Source organism: Culex quinquefasciatus, chromosome 2, assembly GCF_015732765.1.
Source record: "Culex quinquefasciatus strain JHB chromosome 2, VPISU_Cqui_1.0_pri_paternal, whole genome shotgun sequence".
Classification (NCBI taxonomy): domain Eukaryota; kingdom Metazoa; phylum Arthropoda; class Insecta; order Diptera; family Culicidae; genus Culex; species Culex quinquefasciatus.
This window is the reverse complement of record NC_051862.1, coordinates 53,352,541-53,373,960: the sequence shown is the minus strand read 5'-3', so window position 1 is coordinate 53,373,960 and position 21,420 is coordinate 53,352,541.

Genomic DNA, 21,420 nt, shown 5'->3' with positions numbered 1-21,420 from the left:
GTAAGAAGAAAACTCGTTCCGAATTCATACCTCGGTGCTTTTCCCGCGCGCACTCGTCAGTGTGCGTCTTGCTATCTTTATGTGTATGATGGGGGGGTTGGGTTTCACAAGAAGGGAGAGGAAAGCTTCCTCCCAACCCTAGCCTTTTTCGCAGGACTTTTCCAGTACCCGGCATGTAAATAATATTATTATCCCGCAGTCACGCTCGTCCTCGCGCAGCAATCGTCCTGATGGTGGCAGCAGCAGCAGTTGCTACACCCAGAGTTTCACAAAAGTTGATGTTGATGTTGGGAAGGAAATGCGAGGAAAAACTGCTCACAACTCTAGACAGCAGCAGCACACAATGTATGAGGGATGATGAGTAGTTTCGTGAGCTTGACGGGTAGTTGGGTAACAGTTAAGATTTCCTAGAAAAAAATTAATCGATTTTTCATCATTATTAAATAACAATTTTTTGACAAATAAAATTACCACCGTCAAGCTAAATTACTAATCATAATCAAATTTGAGAAAAAACAAGTGACATTTAAATCAATTCGAGAACAATTTTATTGCGTACCGTAATTAAAAGGTTGTTCTAAATGGTCATTTCATTTCTTCCGCAAATAGAGGTTTTTAAAAGGTCCAATGAACAAAATTTATATTTTTGGGTTTAAAAATGTTTTGAAATCCGAGCTTGGTAAGGGCATTCAAAAACATCCAAATATCTAAAATTGAAAAATTGCTTCATTGGACTTTACACTCTTTAAAGTCATAGTGCATGAAGTAGTAAAATTTAAACCCACAAAAATCTTTTTTTGGGTTCATTTTTGAGTTTACCATAAGTAAAATTTGATTAAAAATTAAAAAAGAAATTCTAAAATTTTAAACTAAGAACACTAATTTTTAAAAGTGGAAAAAAGACTAAATTGTGTTTTATGGGACAACAATAAAATGCATGATACTTTAAAGCAGGCCTGCCCAACGTCCGGCCCGCGGGCCGGATCCGGCCCGTGAATCCATTTCATCCGGCCCGCGACAGCTTTTCAAAAAAAAATTATATTAATTAATTATTTTTTCAAAATCAAAAAATAAGATTCACATTAAATTTTTGCACATAAAAAAATAAATAGGAACTTTTTGTTGGGTTTTATCCCTTATTCCCGATTCCCACATCCCCGAATCCCATATCCCCGAAAATCATTTCCCCGAAAATTCCACATTCCCGAAAATTGTTTCCCCGAAAGTGCCATTTCCCCGAAAATCATTTTCCCGAAATTTCCACATCCCCGAAAATCATTTTCCCGAAATTTCCACATCCCCGAAAATCATTTTCCCGAAAATTCCATATCCCCGAATGTCATTTACCTGAATGGCCATTTTACCGAACTATCGTTTTCCCGAATTTACACATACCCGAATGGTTATTTCCCCGAAAGCTCCATTTTCCCGAATGATATTAACTTAGATATAAACTAAATTGTTTTTTTAGGGATATTTTTACAAAAGTATGACCCTAATATTAAACTCTCTTACGTGTGTTTTTTAAATATGGATAAAATAAAAAAACAGATAACCGTAGAAGGCCATTCATAAACCACGTGGTTTCGAAATCATCCACGTTCAATATAAAAGTTTTTTTTGTGCGCAGGAATCAGTTTGTTCTGTTACAAATTTCCGTTGCTTTGGGGGGTTGGGAAATTTCTTCTGATATAAGCACTGGTATTTGTAACAACAAAATTCGTACAAAAAAACATATGTACGTGGGTGTACAGATTACTGAACATAAGATGACGATTTGTTTGATCAAGCGTACACCTGTGAACTGGACCAAGCCGCCGGCGGGTATGAAAATTATTCATTCATTCATTCATTCAGGAATCAGTTTGTTCTAGATTTTGTTTTTGTTTAACTTTTTAGTTAAATCTAAATAGTTGATTATTGAATTACAAAATGCACTTTTTAAAAATATTTCATCATCGCCATTTTGGGTTTAAAATTACTAAATCACTTTAAAGTAGTTTAAGGGTTTTTACCCGAAGTGAACTTTTGACAAAGCCTTTGGATAACCGAGTCTGGACTGTATTTCGATTTTCAACAATGCAAAAAAAGCGAAATGATCAATGTATCAAATCGACGCTGTCGTGCTATCTTGTCGTTTGTCGCTTTTTGACGTTCCGAGAAAAACGCGTGTTAGTGTTCGACCTTGAATAAACGAAACATAGAACACGCTATGTAAACAATAACAAAAACGTTTTATTTGGTTGACCATTCTGTGCATTGTCCTGAATTTGTTTGAATTTGGTTGCTGAGGTCCCGAGTTATAATTACAAACGTTCACGGTAGTCGGGCATGTACGTGTGCCAAACGCATTCTGATCTTTGGCCTCTTTGGCCAGTTGTCGCACTTACAGCAATTTTCAGAGTGTGTCAAGTTAGCACGAGACGACATTTTTCGGTTTGTATTGAATATCTCAGAATTTAAATCGAATTTTGGGTATCTATGTAGGTCAAAAGATGAGGCATTGTGAGCTGCCCAAAATGGCTTTCTTAATTTAATTTGGCCCAAAATCGACTTACGACAAGTTCGCTCGACTGCGACGAAATGAGAAAAATAGGCAAATGTATTAAGCAGCACGCAGCTATTTAGATTTGTTCATTAGAAATATGTACTCTGCTCAAGGTGTTCTCCTTCTCTACATCATTTGTCATAGTCGGAGTTTTTGTTGGATTCGGCGGAATCAGTTCTTTTTGAAAGGCAGTTGGAGTAACTAAATCCCAGTATCCGGAATTCGAATCCTTTAACTCCACAGACTTGGAAAATATAAAAAAAATTAAGTGAAAAATTAAAACGCTCGTAAAAAAACTCGGAATTTTTTGAACGTTCAATTGTGGACATGATACTTCATTAATCGCCACTTCCCCGAACCCGGTCAGGCGGGTATGCCCGTTGTCCAGAACCGCGCGCGCGGTTCTGGGCAACGGGCATACCCGCTTGACCGGGTTCGGGGAAGTGGCGTTCAGGGAAATGGCCGTTCGGGGAAATGGCCGTTCGGGGATATGGTCATTCGGGAAAATGATTTTCGGGTAAGTGGAAAATTAGGGGAAGTGGCCATTCGGGAAAATGGTTTTTAGGGGAAGTCGCCATTCGGGGATGTGGCCATTCGGGGAAATGGATTGTTCGGGGAAATGATTTTCGGGTAAATGACATTTCGGGAAAGTGTCTTTTCGGAGATGTGGCATTCGGGGAAATGTCTTTTCGGGAATGTGGGTTTCGGGGAAATGTCATAGATTCTTTTGTTGTTTTTGCAATAAAATGTTGCTGTTTCAACGTTTTTTTTTTATTTTGCCTTTGTACTTTTTTAATTTTGGTTTGAAATTCAAACATTTTTTATGTTTTAATTTAATTCTTATTATTTTTTATTGATATTTTCAGAATCAATTATCAAACTGATAAACTGAGCAAGAAAACAAAATTATCCATTTTGTAAAATATATGAAAAATTAGATTGTTGTCTAAAAATTTACAAAAAGACACTAAATATTTTTTTCTGAGCTTGCGTCGAATTGAAATTTTAATTTTTAGAGGAACTTGATTAAAATTTATTTTTGAATAAATGAATAAGAACAACTTTACAGTGTTAAAGTTTTGGTTAAAATAAAAGATTGAAAACGTGAATTATTTAAAGTGATAATAAAAATTACTGCACAAAATGTATTTTTTTTTTTTGTAAAGAAATTTGGATACATAATTTAATTAAATAAATTTTATCATGTCTCATTGATTTTTTTAATATATTGGTGTGTTGAGGAGGTTGAACTATAATTACAATACAATTTTAAACAAAAACAAATATAAAATATATAATGACACATTCCGCCGTGACGTTGCAACGCTTTGACTTTTCTTTTTTCAGTATTTCGGCTGTAACTCAGAAAATACATTGAAAAGTTACAGATGTTATTAAAGATTCGGAAAGTACATTAAATTTCCTATAAGAAACAATATTGAAACATTATTTTAAGCGAATATTCTATTTTTGAGAGGGGAATATGTAGCGTGACGTTGCAACGCGTGACTTTTTCTCAATCCTGACCCAATTCATGTTTCGCCACTAACTCTGCTTTGTTAAACGGCAAATTTGGAGTTTTTCTTCCATTTTTAGTGTAAAATTGGCCAACAAATCGAATGCAATCATTAGTTTTTCGAAAAAATTAAACCTCGATTTTTAAAGACCATTTACATTTCGTGTCGTTGCAACGCTCTGTTTTTGAAAACAGGGTTTTTTGTTGCGTTGCAACGTCACGAAATTATAGTATCAAAATAAATCATAGTTTTTGTTACTTTGAACAACTGGAGGTTAAGATTTTATTATAAGACATTAATAGACAGTACAAGGACATGTGAATTGCTTGGCCCGCCCATGTTATATAATATAATATTTAGTATCCTTTTATCTTCAACAACCAACTACGCATTCACCTTTTTGACATGTGGCCAATATGATTTAAAATTTCGTGACGTTGCAACGCAAACTTAAACCTGTTGTAACTTTGGATTTAGACAACCAATTTAGTCGCTCTAGGTTGCATTTGAAAGCTCTTTCCAAGTACAAAGAGCATCCGAAATATCAAAATGATTGAATGTTTAGTTTTCTGTTGGCATAAACAACTGTCCCTTTTTCGTGACGTTGCAACGCAATATAATGGTAAACTTACACTAGTTTGAAAAAATACTTTACTTAAGATAAACTGCAAATCCATGACATTTCTGTTTAGTACATTTAAAAACCTACAAAATGCAATCAAAAGAATATTTTTTGGATTTTATTTCGATGAAAACCAGAAGTTTTTAGAAAAATGTTTTAAAACGGTGATTTTATCACGAATTGATGCACAACTTAACCAACCTGTACATAATGATGTTCAAATGATAAATTAATGAAAACCATGATTTTTGAAGCTTCAAGTAGTCTAGAATCGAGGAAAAATATCCAAATAGCTCATACACGCTTTTCAAAATTTCATCCTAAGGTGTACATTGCCGGAGAATGTGTCAATATACATTTTTAAAAGGTATCTTTGTTTATCTTTCTTATAATCAAGATATATGAATCTTATTTGCAATATTTGTTTATTTATTTTTTTACTTTAAAATAACTTGATAAAAATCGTTTGATGAAAAAAGAATTGTTGATTTTTTCCAACTTTTATTCAACATAGTTCCGGCCCGCCACAGCTTCAGAAAAATCAAATCTGGCCCGCAGGGCCAAAAGGTTGGGCACCCCTGCTTTAAAGTTTCACCAAATTTTACAAAATTCAACAACCTGAGACATTTTGAACAAATTTTCAATGTTTTTTCTGGCCGTTTTAAACAATTTTTCTAATTCCAATTTAAGTGTGTCGTAAACCGGGTGATATTGACAAGATTTTAATTTGTTTTTTGCAAGTCCGTCGTGAAACTATTTACTTTTCCTATCATTCTTGAACGACGAAATAGCCTACTTGTCTGTACCAAAAATAACAGAATCGAATAGCAACACTTTTCAAAATAAATGCTGAAAAGTTCTACTTCTCAGCACTCAAATGGTTGCTGAAAAGTTGAACTTTTCAGCACTTGTTTCGAAAAGTAACACTTTTCAACATTTTTTGATTTAAACGATTTATTGACAAAATACATGAAAATTTGACATAAAATTTCACTCAATGTGTGTTTTTTGGAATTGCAAAAAATGTTGTATGGAACTCGTTGCAAAACTTGATTTTTTCAGCACTCTTCGTATTTATCCAACTCGGTGAACCTCGTTGGATAAATGTACGACTCGTGCTGAAAAAATCCTCTTTTTGCAACTTGTTGCATAAACTACTATTTCAATATCTTCCAACTGGTAAGGCCTATTTTTTAAACAAGTACGTAGGTAAGCCACACAGGGTCATTGCACTATTTTGAGAAAAAAAATCAATAATTTCGTGGTGTTATTTTTTTCAGTGGTAATCGGATTACAAGTTTTGAAATTTTATATTTTTCGCTAATGTACCAATAAGTTTGCTGTCATTTTTTAAGAGAATCATTGATGTTATCATTGAGCTTTAAAGCTTTTAGACAAAATACATATATTTTTTGGTAAAACTGAAAAAATGTTAGAATTTTGCCTAAAATTCTCAAAAATAGGTTTGTTTAAGAAAATTACGATTAATACTACACTTGAACCTAAATTCGAAGCCCAAAGGTTTTATCGAATTGTGTTTCACAAACACATACATTTTTTAGAAACTAATGTTATCTTCTTCTAGTTCTAGTTGAACATTGCACAAATAATCCCAAAATGCAATTCGTTTTCCGATTTGAACTTATATTGAAAAAATCATGAAAGTATAAAAAAATTTAAAAAATCTTAATAATTAACATTTTGGTAATTATTGTTAACTAACTATTTAAACATTACAAAATTTTATGAAAACTTCTTCTTGAAGTTCCGTAAACCGGAGTGACTTTGATAGGATTTCAATATGTTTATGGAATATTTTTCCAACAGGTAAGGTTTTTCTCAAGATTATTATGTTTTAAACATGCACTTGGTTAGTCCATACAAAGTCATAGTGCATGGAAAAAAAGAAAACAAATACGTTCAGAATTCTTAGTTTAAATTCCGGGGTGACTTTGATAGCCATAGTTTATCTTGATAAAATCATATTTAAGATGTTCAAACTTTATTTGTACCCCGGTTTACGCTATCTGTAAAATTTTAGTAGAGAATTTGAATAACAATAGTATCTAGCAAATTTCGCACCAATTTTAATTCTAATAGATATTAGTTTACTTCTTGGGATCGGATTTTGCTCAAATAGGTGAAAGTTAGTTTTTTTTTCATATTATCTCAAAAAATGGAAAAAAATCTGTAAAAAAAATTCCCCAATTTAGAAAACCTTCAACAGTCCTCCTCCTCGATTGGATGATGAAAAACCGCCCCGTTTCCCCCATCTCCTCTTCCCATCGCCCTGCAACGGTTCGGAAAAACTTTCGCCCAGTCCGCTAGTTGTTTGCACCGCTGGAATAGTAATTTTTCCCTCCTGGCGCGGCTAGTTGTTGCTCGCACCGGGTTTGCAAGTTGCCATTGTTTCAGGTCTGAACGGGGTCGCCGACGCTGGTCTGGTCCCTTAACGATAAGAGCAAGTTTCAATTTTAAAAATAGAACTGTTGTTTTTCTTTGGCGGACGGGAGCGAGAGAGAGGAAAAACAGAGGCGAATCCTTAGAGTTGAAGGACTATGTATAGTTTGGTATTATGTGAAGTATTTCTATGCAAGTAAGTTGTGTAACTGCAGGGCAAATGTTAATTATAAACTGAATGACTTCCAAAGAACATTTTATACAATGATTAAAGTGATTCTAGGTTACACAATTCCGTCCCAGAAAAGCTTCCCTTTATAACGCAAAGGTCAACACCACCTTCCCAGCTGTGTCCAACTTTGGCAAAACTATTCCGCCGCGCTAATCGATATTGATTTCCTCCACTGTCAAGATAATAAGGATAAGGAAAATACGACCAGACTCAACCCGCCCTCCCTCACAAGTCCCGATAACCCCAATAACAAACCCGTTTGGGAACGGCAAGGTGGGGCAGGACGAACGTCTTTAAAACTTTATCCTTTCGTGTCTTAATGAGGATGAACTTGAAACAGAAAACCAACTGTACGGACTAACGACTAAAAACTGTCAATCAATAACGACGCCCCAGAATGGGTTGGAAATATTGTCTTGCCGACAGGCGGACGGACGTTCCTCCCCGTAGAACCCTCCCCCGTTCAACGTCGGAACATTTCATTTCCGTTCTTTAAATTTGACATCCCGCGAGCGCTCACCCTGATGGCTGTGTGTACGCAACCAAGCCAAACCTAACCTCAAACCCAGAAGGACTCTGGAGGGAGGTCGATAGTTTGAGGGAAGTCTGCCAGTGCCAGTCCTTGGCGAAATTATTAACGATTGTGCTGCAAACTAAGAGCGCACCGTTCGTGGAGTTATGAGGAGGGAACTGTATAGGGTAAAGCAGTCGGTTAGTGTCTTCTGAAGAAATTGACAACTACCACGTAACTTCGGGCGAGCTGCGGCAACTTCATAAAACGATTTGTTTAGGGGTCGGTAATGTAGTTCAAGTCCCTTTAACCTCCACACTACCTACTTCACTCTCAGTTCTTCAGCGCTGCAAGTAAGCCTGAATTATGAATAAAATCGTCGTCCTCCTCCTGGCAGGACTAAAGCAGCTAGTTTGCGTAGTGCTTCAGGAAAGGAGCCCAAGTCAGTGCAGCGGAGCAGTGTCTCTTGGTTCGATGGTGGTTCAGCTCACTCATTGATGCTTTTCCAAGCGTAATTTTGCCTCGCTTTCCGCTGACTGAGCTTGAGCATACACACGAAGCTAACTATTAAGAGGTACAGTAGCTTTGGGTAGTTGAAGCAACTAGCCAGCTGCTTCGCATTGGCTTTATTCCTTTTTTGGCGGAGTGAACTAATAGACTCTGTTAATTCAAGCGATTGTTGGCAAAAGACTCAGGTTACGTGAAAGAATTTCAAGTTTCTCAAAAAGTAGTACAACATGCGAAGATCGATATAAAGTTTCATATTATAATTTTTAACTTTTTTACGCAACTTTTACCACCGAAGCACAACCCAATTTCACTGCAACAGCTTTTAACTACATTACACCATAAGAACTAACATCAACCGTTATGCGCTCGTCCTTTCATATCCATTACGGATTTTACCGCAAAAAAGCAAGAAAAAAACACCTCTGCGGTCGTAAAAAAGCGCACCACCAGCAAGTAATGCGCTCCGGGTAGCCATAAACATACACCTTATATTATCATCTTTAATTAAAAAATCCTTATCACCATCGTCACATCGTTGCCCCGGCAATTTGAGGTTAATAGAATTGATAATAGGAAGCCTGCCAAAAAACTCACCACCCAACACCGGTATCATCTTCGTGGACTACGAAAGCAGAGTTGTGAAAAGTTTAAATTCAGAAACTATGTTTGAGAAAATTGTTAATTGTTAATTGTTAATTGTTAATTGTTAATTGTTAATTGTTAATTGTTAATTGTTAATTGTTAATTGTTAATTGTTAATTGTTAATTGTTAATTGTTAATTGTTAATTGATAATTGTTAATTGTTAATTGTTAATTGTTAATTGTTAATTGTTAATTGTTAATTGTTAATTGTTAATTGTTAATTGTTAATTGTTAATTGTTAATTGTTAATTGTTAATTGTTAATTGTTAATTGTTAATTGTTAATTGTTAATTGTTAATTGTAATTGTTAATTGTTAATAATTGTTAATTGTTAATTGTTAATTGTTAATTGTTAATTGTTAATTGTTAATTGTTAATTGTTAATTGTTAATTGTTAATAATTGTTAATTGTTAATAATTGTTAATTGTTAATTGTTAATTGTTAATTGTTAATTGTTAATTGTTAATAATTGTTAATTGTTAATTGTTAATTGTTAATTGTTAATTGTTAATTGTTAATTGTTAATTGTTAATTGTTAATTGTTAATTGTTAATTTTTAATTGTTAATTGTTAATTGTTAATTGTTAATTGTTAATTGTTAATTGTTAATTGTTAATTGTTAATTGTTAATTGTTAATTGTTAATTGTTAATTGTTAATTGTTAATTGTTAATTGTTAATTGTTAATTGTTAATTGTTAATTGTTAATTGTTAATTGTTAATTGTTAATTGTTAATTGTTAATTGTTAATTGTTAATTGTTAATTGTTAATTGTTAATTGTTAATTGTTAATTGTTAATTGTTAATTGTTAATTGTTAATTGTTAATTGTTAATTGTTAATTGTTAATTGTTAATTGTTAATTGTTAATTGTTAATTGTTAATTGTTAATTGTTAATTGTTAATTGTTAATTGTTAATTGTTAATTGTTAATTGTTAATTGTTAATTGTTAATTGTTAATTGTTAATTGTTAATTGTTAATTGTTAATTGTTAATTGTTAATTGTTAATTGTTAATTGTTAATTGTTAATTGTTAATTGTTAATTGTTAATTGTTAATTGTTAATTGTTAATTGTTAATTGTTAATTGTTAATTGTTAATTGTTAATTGTTAATTGTTAATTGTTAATTGTTAATTGTTAATTGTTAATTGTTAATTGTTAATTGTTAATTGTTAATTGTTAATTGTTAATTGTTAATTGTTAATTGTTAATTGTTAATTGTTAATTGTTAATTGTTAATTGTTAATTGTTAATTGTTAATTGTTAATTGTTAATTGTTAATTGTTAATTGTTAATTGTTAATTGTTAATTGTTAATTGTTAATTGTTAATTGTTAATTGTTAATTGTTAATTGTTAATTGTTAATTGTTAATTGTTAATTGTTAATTGTTAATTGTTAATTGTTAATTGTTAATTGTTAATTGTTAATTGTTAATTGTTAATTGTTAATTGTTAATTGTTAATTGTTAATTGTTAATTGTTAATTGTTAATTGTTAATTGTTAATTGTTAATTGTTAATTGTTAATTGTTAATTGTTAATTGTTAATTGTTAATTGTTAATTGTTAATTGTTAATTGTTAATTGTTAATTGTTAATTGGTAATTGTTAATTGTTAATTGTTAATTGTTAATTGTTAATTGTTAATTGTTAATTGTTAATTGTTAATTGTTAATTGTTAATTGTTAATTGTTAATTGTTTATTGTTAATTTCTTTGTTGTTTTCTTTGAATTCGCCAACACTGGTTCAGTGCGTTATCCTGCGACTTCTTCAGCCGTGTGGACCAGCCCTGGCCGCGCAGTATCCTGGCAACAACTCTCCAACGCCGAGGGGTTGTTCCTCGGGGGTAGTTTTTTTGCTGCCGTCGTCGTGCATCTCATTTTCTTATTTTTTATTAGTTCAGCGTCGCCGTCGTCTTGGCTCGACGATACAGTCCACGTGCAGGCTCTTTACACTCCCCCCCACCCCGCATCGCCTCACCGGAACACCGGTAATGTACTCTCCGCTCAGGTCCAGATCTCAAGTTTCCCTCCTATCCGGCACATAATCACACGGGGTGGAAACAGATTGAAACTGGTCCCGCTGCTGCTGCTTCTGAGCGGCAAATGGATACGTGTGTACATAAGATATTTTATTATAGATAACACGTGGCTCCATTTAAAGTTTCGCCCCCGCTCGCGAGCTCTTGAACGTCACCATGGGAGCCATGCGGAAAATGACCTGAAAAGTGGCTCTTCAAACGTGTGGCACCTTCTTTTTCTTATTACTCTCTCTTCCCGGCTTCAATGTCACTCGCCCTCACAGGTTGACCCAATTTCGAGATTCAACAAGAAAACTTCTCCATCAAGTGCAACTTTCCCCAAAATTTTCAAACAAGCAAAACTGCTTTAAACAGACTTTTGGCTCGTAAAAATACCCTCCTCTCATAACAAATGTGCAGATAGTTCAACCAAACGGTTAAGGGTCGACATGTAACTCGGTTTTGGGTAATTTAAAATTTGTAAACTTTTCCACCCGGTCACCTCACCCCCCTTGACGATGCGGAAAATTTGGCAGTCTGTACCGCGTCTGTAGACTGCCATGCAGGGGCAGTAATATCACTCAATCATACGGCATGGCATGATTGTGGGTAATAAATTGTTGGGTCTGTTCCCGGCATATGTAGCCGGTCGTGTAAAGGGCGTGGAGATTTGAATTTACTTCGGGAGGCAGTTTAAAGTTGATAGAGTCTACTACAAGTACATGTTCATTATCTGTTACATGATTACCTATGATTCATGGGGATATAAATTTCTAATTAAATTTTGAATTAACATTTAGGATTGAAAAATAAATTTTCCAAGAATAAACTGTTTCACCAAATTATTCTGTTCAAATTTCATTTTTCACAAGCAACCCTTTTCTTCCCACAACTGTTCAGAGAAAGTTCATCAAGACTGTTTCTGCTGCTGCTGCTGCTGCTACAATCTGAACTCTGGGAGAGTTATGGCATAAAGGATGTCCAATGTATATTGCAAGTACAAGGCAACAAAATCCTGTGCAAATCTGAACCACTCGACTGCATTGTTGGTTCCATAGCGAATTTACACATTTTTAACTTTTTGCTCTTTATTGATGCCAGATTTATTTAGAATCTTTTTTTTTTATATTTGAATATTTTTTGTATCTTTTATCAAGAACGAATTGATGATTAAACCATCAAGTCTAAAAGTTTGTACTCATATGAAGTCGACATCGTCGTGCTATCTGGTCACACCCGCCTTTTCAACGTTCCGAGAAACGCGTTTTAATGTTTGACCTTGAATAAACAAAAACGAAAGCACGCAATGTAAACAATAGCAAACACGTTTTGTTTGGCTGACCATTATGTGCATTGTCCCGAAGTTTGGTTGAAATTGGTTGCTGGAGTACTGAGTTATAATTTACAAATGTTTACGGTAGTCTAACTTGTACGTGCGTCTATCGCGTTCTGACCTGAAATCCCTTTGGCCAGTTGTCGCACTTACATCAATCAGGGAGTGACAAGATAGCACGACAAGATTTAAACTACTTTCATATCGACGTCGTCGTGCTATCTTGTCGCACCCGCCATTTTGACGTTCCGAGAAAAACGCGTTTTAATGTTTGACCTTGAATATTCAAAAACGAGAGCACGCAATGTAAACAATAGCAAACACGTTTTGTTTGGCTCATCCTACTCAACTACTTTCATATGTAAAGTGACAAAAATGCACGGAGTTTTTTCGGTTTTTGTTGAATATCTCAGGATTGAAATCGAGTTTTGGGAATCTTTGAAGGTCAAAACGTGAGGCATTGTGAGCTGCACAAAATGGCGTTCTTAACTCAAATTGGCCCAAAATGCACGAAAGACAAGTTAGCACGATGGCGACGATATGTAAAGTGACAAAAATGCACGGAGTTTTTTCGGATTTTGTAAAATATCTCAGGATTGAAATCGAATTTTGGGGATCTGTGAAGGTCAAAAGGTGAGGCATTGGGAGCTGCACAAAATGGCGTTCTTAACTCAAATTGGCTCAAAATGCACATACGACAAGTTAGCACGACGGCGACGAAGTAACAGAACAATATAGAATTGGCAACAAATTATATGTGTTTGAAAAACAGATTTTTCTAAACAAAATTACTGATTTTGAAAATTAAAAGTTAATGAATATGTTAAATCAATAAATAATTTCTCAATAAGTTAGAGACATAAACAAAACAGTAATTTTAATAACACTAAAAGCCTGTTATAAAATTATTGACCAAATTTTATGAGGCAATTGTCTTTTTTTGTGGATGCATCTATTTGATAAAATACACCAGTTTTCTGATGCAATAAAACAATTATTACCTATCACGAAAGTATTAAGTCAATTGAAAAAAAAAACCTCGAACGAAATGTGTTTTGGAGCATTTTTGTCTTCAGAAAATTTGTCGCAAATGAGAAAGAAGAACGTTTGACTTGATTGAAAATAAGGGAGGTTTAAGATTAGGGTGTTTAAGCAAAACAAACTTTGAAGGAGTATTTTTGGTTTATAAGTTTCTAGAAAGTAGTTGCAATTGCCAATCCAAACAACTTTGTTGAAGACACCAAAATTTTATCTCGTAATCTACTCCTTCTACGACTACATTTGTCAATAGCATCAAAACAACCCCTAAAAATTCAGTACCGTAATCTGGGGCAAATCGGGACTTCAGTCTGAATAGGGACAGCTGTTTTTAGAGCTCTTAAAGCTTTTAAATTTGGAAATGGATGTACAAATTTTGTTGGTCTGATTCTGTTCTAACCGAAACCAACCAGAAAAATCAAAATATTGTGCTCCAACATGGTTAAAACTACTGTCCCAATTCGCCCCATGTGTCCCGATTGACCCCAGTTTACGGTACTTAAACGTAGCAACTCAGAGGTAAATTTTAGAGAAAAGCGACGTAAAAACAAAGGTTTTTGTTTAAAAAAAACTTATTTTGGATCAAAATTTACAGGCCACAGACGTACCGTATCTTTGAATAGCTGCCAAAATGTCAGAATTTGCTCTAGAGACGTGATTTTATCAGCAAAGTTACCTCAAGATGCCCCTAACAAAGAAAGCCTGAGTGATGAGGAGTCGTCCATAAAACATGTGGATACTGTTTAGGAAATTTCCTACCCAAAGAAGGTGGCAGAGACTTCTGGAAAATTGTTCATGCAAAAAAAACTGTTTTGTATCGAGCGTTGTTGATCGCCAGTCCCTTCCCCCTTATCTTTTCACGTGGTTTATGGATGACCCTCAACAATTTTAGAAATGGCAAAAACCGTAAAAAATCACCATTATCAATCCCACCCCCACTGACGGTACTTCGCTCATCCAGGTTGCAACATGTAATGTTTAAGTTAGACTTCTAATGGTTTTCATACAATTTAGATACACAGCAAAAAATCCGATGGTAAAATCGCATGCAAAAGCATGCACATCACCTTTGTGAGCAAAAGCATGTAATATTGTATGAGAAAACGTGTACACAAAAATCATATACCAAAGAAAAAAAATCAGGTCTGCTCACTCCAAAAACAACATTAATCCTGCGAGAATCATATTCTGATTACCAAGTCCGCGCCTCAACCCGGCTATCTCGCCGTTATGTTTATAGGTGGATCTTCATCGATGTAGCTGTAGGTTCCCCATACATCGCATGCAGTTAACACAGTATACGACGTACGGAAAACCTACTGGTACATCGGCGTTGAACACAACTCATGCGACGGTGAGATAGCCGAGACGGTTGGGGCGCGGACTTGGTAATCTGAATATGATTCTCGCCGGATTAATGTTGTTTTTGAAGTGAGCAGACCTGTTTTTTTTTCTTCGGTATATGCTTTTTGTGTACACGTTTTCTCATGCAATATTACATGCTTTTGCTCACAAAGGTGATGTGCATGCTTTTGCATGCGATTTTACATAGATTTTTTTTGCTGTGTATAAATGAGTTCAAGATTACGATCTTTTCATCTGATGGAATTATATTTTTTTTAAAAAATGCTTGGCATGAGTAATTTGTGATTTACAAAAAAAGTAAATAGTTCAATATCTCGGATCTATTTTTTTTTAAGTTTTAGAAGTAGATTCGAAAAGTACATTCAATTTCCCATAAATGACAGTTTTTCGTTTTTTAACAGTTGAGTAACGGGAAATGACAGCAGATTTCAAAACTTTTGTCATTATGAAAAGTACGTTTTCCACTGTTTTAAGCTAGAGAACTTTTCAGCACTGCAATGAGTGCTGAAGAGTAGAACATTTCAACACTTTTATCGAAAAGTAACATTTTTCATTTTTTTGTTTTGAACGGTATATTCACTTAACACATGGATGATTGACATAAAATTTTATTCAAAAAGCGTTTTTCGGAATTGCAAAAAATTTGTTGTTGCAAAACATGATTTTTTCAGAACAGCGTCTCGTGCTGAAAAAAACTTAATTTTCCAACTTGTTGCATAAACTACTATTATGCTACAAGATGCAAACAAAGGATTTTTTCAGAACGAGTCGTACATTTATACAACGAGGTTCACCGAGTTGGATAAATACGACGAGTGCTGGAAAAACCAAGTTTTGCAACGAGTTCCATACAACATTTTTGCATTTGAGAAAAACACTTACTGATACAATAAATCGTTTGAATCAAAAAATTTTTGAAAAGTTTTACTTTTCGAAACAAGGGCTGAAAAGTGTTGGTATTCGATTCTGTTATTTTTTGGTACAGAGAAGTAGGCTATTTCGTCGTTCAAGAATGTCAGAAAAAGTAAGTAGTTTCAAAATGGAATTGCTTTTCAAAGCTTATGCCTTTTCGACTGGACCACTCTCCTGCAAAGAAGCCGAGGACAGCTGTAGCCGCGAACGCGGAATCAAGTGGGTGGTTTAAAAATACATTCATAAATTTTGCAAACCATCTGAAAAGTGCGCGCACAGAAATCGGAGGAGGGGGGACGCCGGTCCAACTCCGATCTGAATGGGGAGAAAAGCCAACGGGCGAAAAGAAAAGTTAAAATTGTAATATTTTATTCAGCAAAAGCCACACAATTCTGCGAAATTCTTTTCGCGTTGGTCTTCCCCGTACGATGAGCGATGGTGGTCCTGCTGGAGGTGGTGGTGGGAAAACCTTCTTTCTAGCTGCAGTTTCCAAAGGTCTTCCCAGTGGGGGAGGGAGGGTTGATGGGTCACATTTTATTCACTGTCTGAATCTGGTTCTCTTGTGGTGCACACGACGACGGTCGCAACACTTGGACATACTTGTATTTTTTACTTTTTTAATATTCTTTCGCTCTTCATTATAAAATGTTCCCACAAACTTTATGTTTTCTCTGTACATGGAAGCAGACGTCCCTCGCTGCTTGTTGTAAAAGGTTCGGATTTGTACGGATCGGTTTTGTCTACAGAGTTTTCCGCTGCAGAGATAATGTCGTGGGAAAAAGAAGCGAAATTGCATACATTGTGGCGCAGGAGCGATATTTGCATATTCAATTTGTGGTAGAATATATTTTGTAATCATTACATCTACATTGTTAATACTCCCACCAAACCTTTTCAAAGTCACAAAAAATGTTAGTACAGCCATTGTACAATCTGACAGCAATAATTTTATGCAAAATATATTTAAAAAGTTGTAAATGTTCTTCTTAAAAAATAACACCTCTTCACCTTATTCTATCAGCAAACAGATTGTTCTCCAATTAATCACATTGGTATTTGGCAAGCCAGTAATCTGAAATTAAATTCTTCTAAAGGAAAACTCCGTATACATTTCCAATGAAACAAAATGAAATCCAATTTTTCTTCTGCCCACACCAGTCGGTCATCACATCCACACACACACACACACACACACACAGTCACACACAAAGTTCAACATTTCCAGCAAGAAAAAGGTTCAAAGTTTCCAATTTCAATCAACCTTTGCCACCCTGGTGAAAAATCATCACTCACACCCTTTTTCTCCACTTCGTCTCCTGACCCTCGAAGGAATAAGAAAAGTCCCCGTCCCAAGAAGCGAGAGAAAGTGACTTTTTATTTCTTCTTTTTTTCCTAATTTTCCGAGCAAAACTCAAATGGGTCGCCCGAAAAAAGACCCTTCCCTTTCTCCCAATTGCCAGTGTTGCCAACCATCCGTGCTCAATACACACACACACAAGTCGGGTGAGTAGGATTCCGGCCAGGCTGATCCCTGACGTGCAAATCCTCCACTTTTTCCGGCCCATACGCAAATCGCTTTTCCTCCTCTTGAAATCGGCTTTTCCGACTCCCGGGGCTTGGGTGGCCTCCGGAAAAGATCGAAAATAAATCCTATATACTTAAGCGAATTATTGATTGAAAAATGGTAACATATTAAAATTGAGGATTTTCGTCCGAGGCGCGCGCCTGCAAGGTAGGCTACCCGGTGGGCACGACGGAGGGTGAAAGCACGCGCCGATGGCGCGAAATTGAGGGTGGCCTGTGGATAGGGGGAGAGTTACTTTTGAATTAGACTTTGTGAACGAGGAATTTTGGGTTAATTTGAAGGACATAGAACAATCATAGTTATTTTGAGATAGTTGAATATTTTTTTCCAAATAGATCTTCAAAAAACTAATTAAAAATAATACAAAAAGCTTCACTGACTCTTTTATCAAAGATTAAAGTTACAATCAGAACTTCCCAGGGCACTAAACCTCACAATCCCCCAAAAAGCATGACATAAAAGCCACAAACTTTGTCGGAATGTCCTCCGTGTGACTCTCTCCATAATAAGTGTCACATCCAATTTTAATGTTATTGTCAGTTTTAGCTGTCCCGCTGTCACTCTAAAGTTAGACCTCTCCCCCAAAAGTCATCCCCCGGGCTCGGAATACGCACGGCGGCGCAGATATTAAGGTTATCAGAAAGAAATTAAACTTTATTACATCACACAGAGTCAACCAACCAGCCGGGCAGCAGCCAAGACTGCCAGCAGCAGTCGCCCCTTGAGTACCCTCTTTACATCTTCAAATGCAAACCAGGTTCCCCTTCTTCCCCCGTCGCAGGAAAAAGTATAAGAAGGACTTTGGCTTTTTTGTTGCTGGACCGAAAACGAAGCGAGTGTCCTTACGCGTCGTGGCAAGGATACAAAGAAAGACACACACACACACCCGGTTCGCAGGATGTGATGGGGAGGGGTCATTGGAGTGAAATAGTCTGATTAAATCTGATTTTCTTAAAGTGTCCTGTAGTCCATGTTTTCTAGTTTCTCAAGTCCTAAGTGTTTTTTATGCCATTCTATTAAATTTTCTTGAATTTTCTTGAATTTTCTTGAATTTTCTTGAATTTTCTTGAATTTTCTTGAATTTTCTTGAATTTTCTTGAATTTTCTTGAATTTTCTTGAATTTTCTTGAATTTTCTTGAATTTTCTTGAATTTTCTTGAATTTTCTTGAATTTTCTTGAATTTTCTTGAATTTTCTTGAATTTTCTTGAATTTTCTTGAATTTTCTTGAATTTTCTTGAATTTTCTTGAATTTTCTTGAATTTTCTTGAATTTTCTTGAATTTTCTTGAATTTTCTTGAATTTTCCTGATTTTCTTGAATTTTCTTGAAGTTTTTTGAATTTTCTTGAATTTTCTTGAATTTCTTGAATTTTTTTAATTTTCTTGAATTTTCTTGAATTTTCTTTAAAAGACATCTTGAATTTTCTTGAATTTTCTTCAAACAACAACATGAAATTTCTTGAATATTCTTGAATTTTCTTGAATTTTCTTGAATTTTCTTGAATTTTCTTCAATTTTCTTGAATTTTCTTCAATTTTCTTGAATTTTCTAGAATTTTCTTGAATTTTCTTGAATTTTCTTGAATTTACTTGAATTTTCTTGAATTTTCTTGAATTTTCTTGAATTTTCTTGAATTTTCTTGAATTTTCTTGAATTTTCTTGAATTTTCTTGAATTTTCTTGAATTTTCTTGAATTTTCTTGAATTTTCTTGAATTTTTGTGAATTTTTTCCATGTATAAAAAATACATGGAAAAAAATTCACGAAAACCTTGTATTTCTTCTATTTCCTTGTACTTTCTTGTATTTTATGTATTTCTTGTGTTTCTTAGTATTTACTTGTATTTTTTTCTTCTTCTTTGCGTTTCCTTCAATTTCCTTGTATTTCCGTGCATTTCCGTGTATTTCTTGCATTATTTGTATTTCTTGTATTTTCTTCCATTTCTTTGTATTTAGATGTATTTAGATGTATTTCCTTGTAATTGTTTGTATTTCCTTGCGATTCCTGGTAATTTCTTGTATTTCCTTTTATTTTTTGTGTTTTCCTTGTATTTCCTTGTATTTCTTTGTATTTCCTTGTATTTCCTGGCCTATCTTTTATTCTTTTATTTTATTGTAACTTGTGTTTTTTGTGTCTTTTTGTGTCTTCTTGTGTCTTCTTGTGTCTTCTTGTGTCTTCTTGTGCCTTCTTGTGTCTTAATGTGTCTTCTTGTGTCTTATTGTGTCTTCTTCTGTCTTCTTCTGGCTTTCTATGGTTTCCTGTATCTTCTTGTGTCTTTTTGTGTCTTCTTGTGTCTTCTTGTGTCTTCTTGTGTCTTCTTGTGTCTTCTTGTGTCTTCTTGTGTCTTCTTGTGTCTTCTTGTGTCTTCTTGTGTCTTCTTGTGTCTTCTTGTGTCTTCTTGTGTCTTCTTGTGTCTTCTTGTGTCTTCTTGTGTCTTCTTGTGTCTTCTTGTGTCTTCTTGTGTCTTCTTGTGTCTTCTTGTGTCTTCTTGTGTCTTCTTGTGTCTTTTTGTGTCTTTTTGTGTCTTCTTCTGGCTTTCTATGGTTTCCTGTATCTTCTTGTGTCTTCTTAGAACTCGTTTTGGTTTCATGTGTCTTTTTGTTTCTTTATTTTGTCTTCTTGAATGTTGTGTTTTCTAGTGTATTATTGTCGTTTTGTGTTTTATAGTGTATTCCTGTCGTTATGTCTTTGCGTTTTAAGTTCAAAAGCTTTTCTAATGTTTTATATTTTCTAAAGCCGTTTTGAGTCTTTGCGCTTTTGACAGTGTATATTTGTCCTTTTTCTGTTTTCTTTTCTAACAATTCTTTCATCAATTCCCATTTCACCCCACCGATCCCTTCCCTACAGCCCCTTCACCATCATGCCTTCTAGGAAAGAAGGACTTGAATGTCAAAAAGCATTTTCTTATCACACGCACTTGACGCTTTTCCGTTTGTTGGTGGGAGTTCTCTCTTCTACTTCCTCCAAAAACTGCCTATTGCTCAACACAAAGCAACCTCCCACCTTCCGACCCACTTCTCTCTTCCTTCAAAGGACACAAGGAATGTGTCTTCTCATACACACACACGCACACACCGATGAAGAAAAAGGATAATTTTTTGTGACATCTCTGAAGCGAAACGAGGTTTACTTTCCGCTAGGCTGGCGTAGGCTCTTTTTCCAAGGGGGTTTTCTTTTATTTTACTTTTTCTTCGAGTTTGCTGGAAAAGGGGGGGGGAGAACGGGGGGTGGGATGTATATAATGCTGTCGCTTTCTTTCCTTATACTCTGTACACAATGGCAGCAAAAGTCTTCTGCGTCCTTATTGGGCTTTGTTGAGGAGGTGTGTGGATATGTGTGTGCGTTTTGATGTGCGTGCGAAGGGTGGAGTGTGATGGAATTATTTTTCTTTTCGTTTTCTTATTTTCACACTTTTCCTGTGTTGTGAGTAAGGGATTTTTTTCTTTATGTGAGATATGTCGCGTACGGGGTAATTTTGTATATAACAGTATTTGCTTACGATTGGAGCATTTCTGGCAATGTGGGGGTTATATAAGTTTATATGGTTTCGAGTGCGGTTTTGTTTATTTATATTTTGTTTATCTTAACCCTTTTAGACGGGCTGACATTTTGTAGGTCTTAACTTTTGTTATATAGCCAAATAAGAATTGTACTTGTTTAATTTTGTATGACCGGGCTGGCAAATTGTATGAAGCCGACCATGCCAAAAGGGCATAAACATTAAGAAAAATCATAATTTTTAAAATAATATGTGAGCCAAAAATGTGTACACAATGAAAAATAAATGGAAAATACAAAAAAGTATGACTCAAGTTTTTTGTACAAACATAATGTTCAAAATAAGAAGACATTCCAAAACTACATGTAAAACAGGCAAAGTCACCCCTAACTAACCAAAAGCACTAAGAAATGAGCATTAGTCAGCATATCCGTAAAGAAAAACAAGGAAAAAACGCAACCACCATGAATTTCCATTTGGTTTTTTTTTCCCTATTTGGGGGGATCACACACAGGAACGCACATCCTAGGATAATGAGATGAAAAACAGAGCTCAACTCACACAAACACACACACGCAGCTTCTTTGTGCCTGGTATTTGTTTTGTTTTTTTTTTTTCTCTCTCTCTCTCTCTCTCTCTTTATTTTTCCACTGATGATGATTAGAGAGATATACGCGTATTAATGC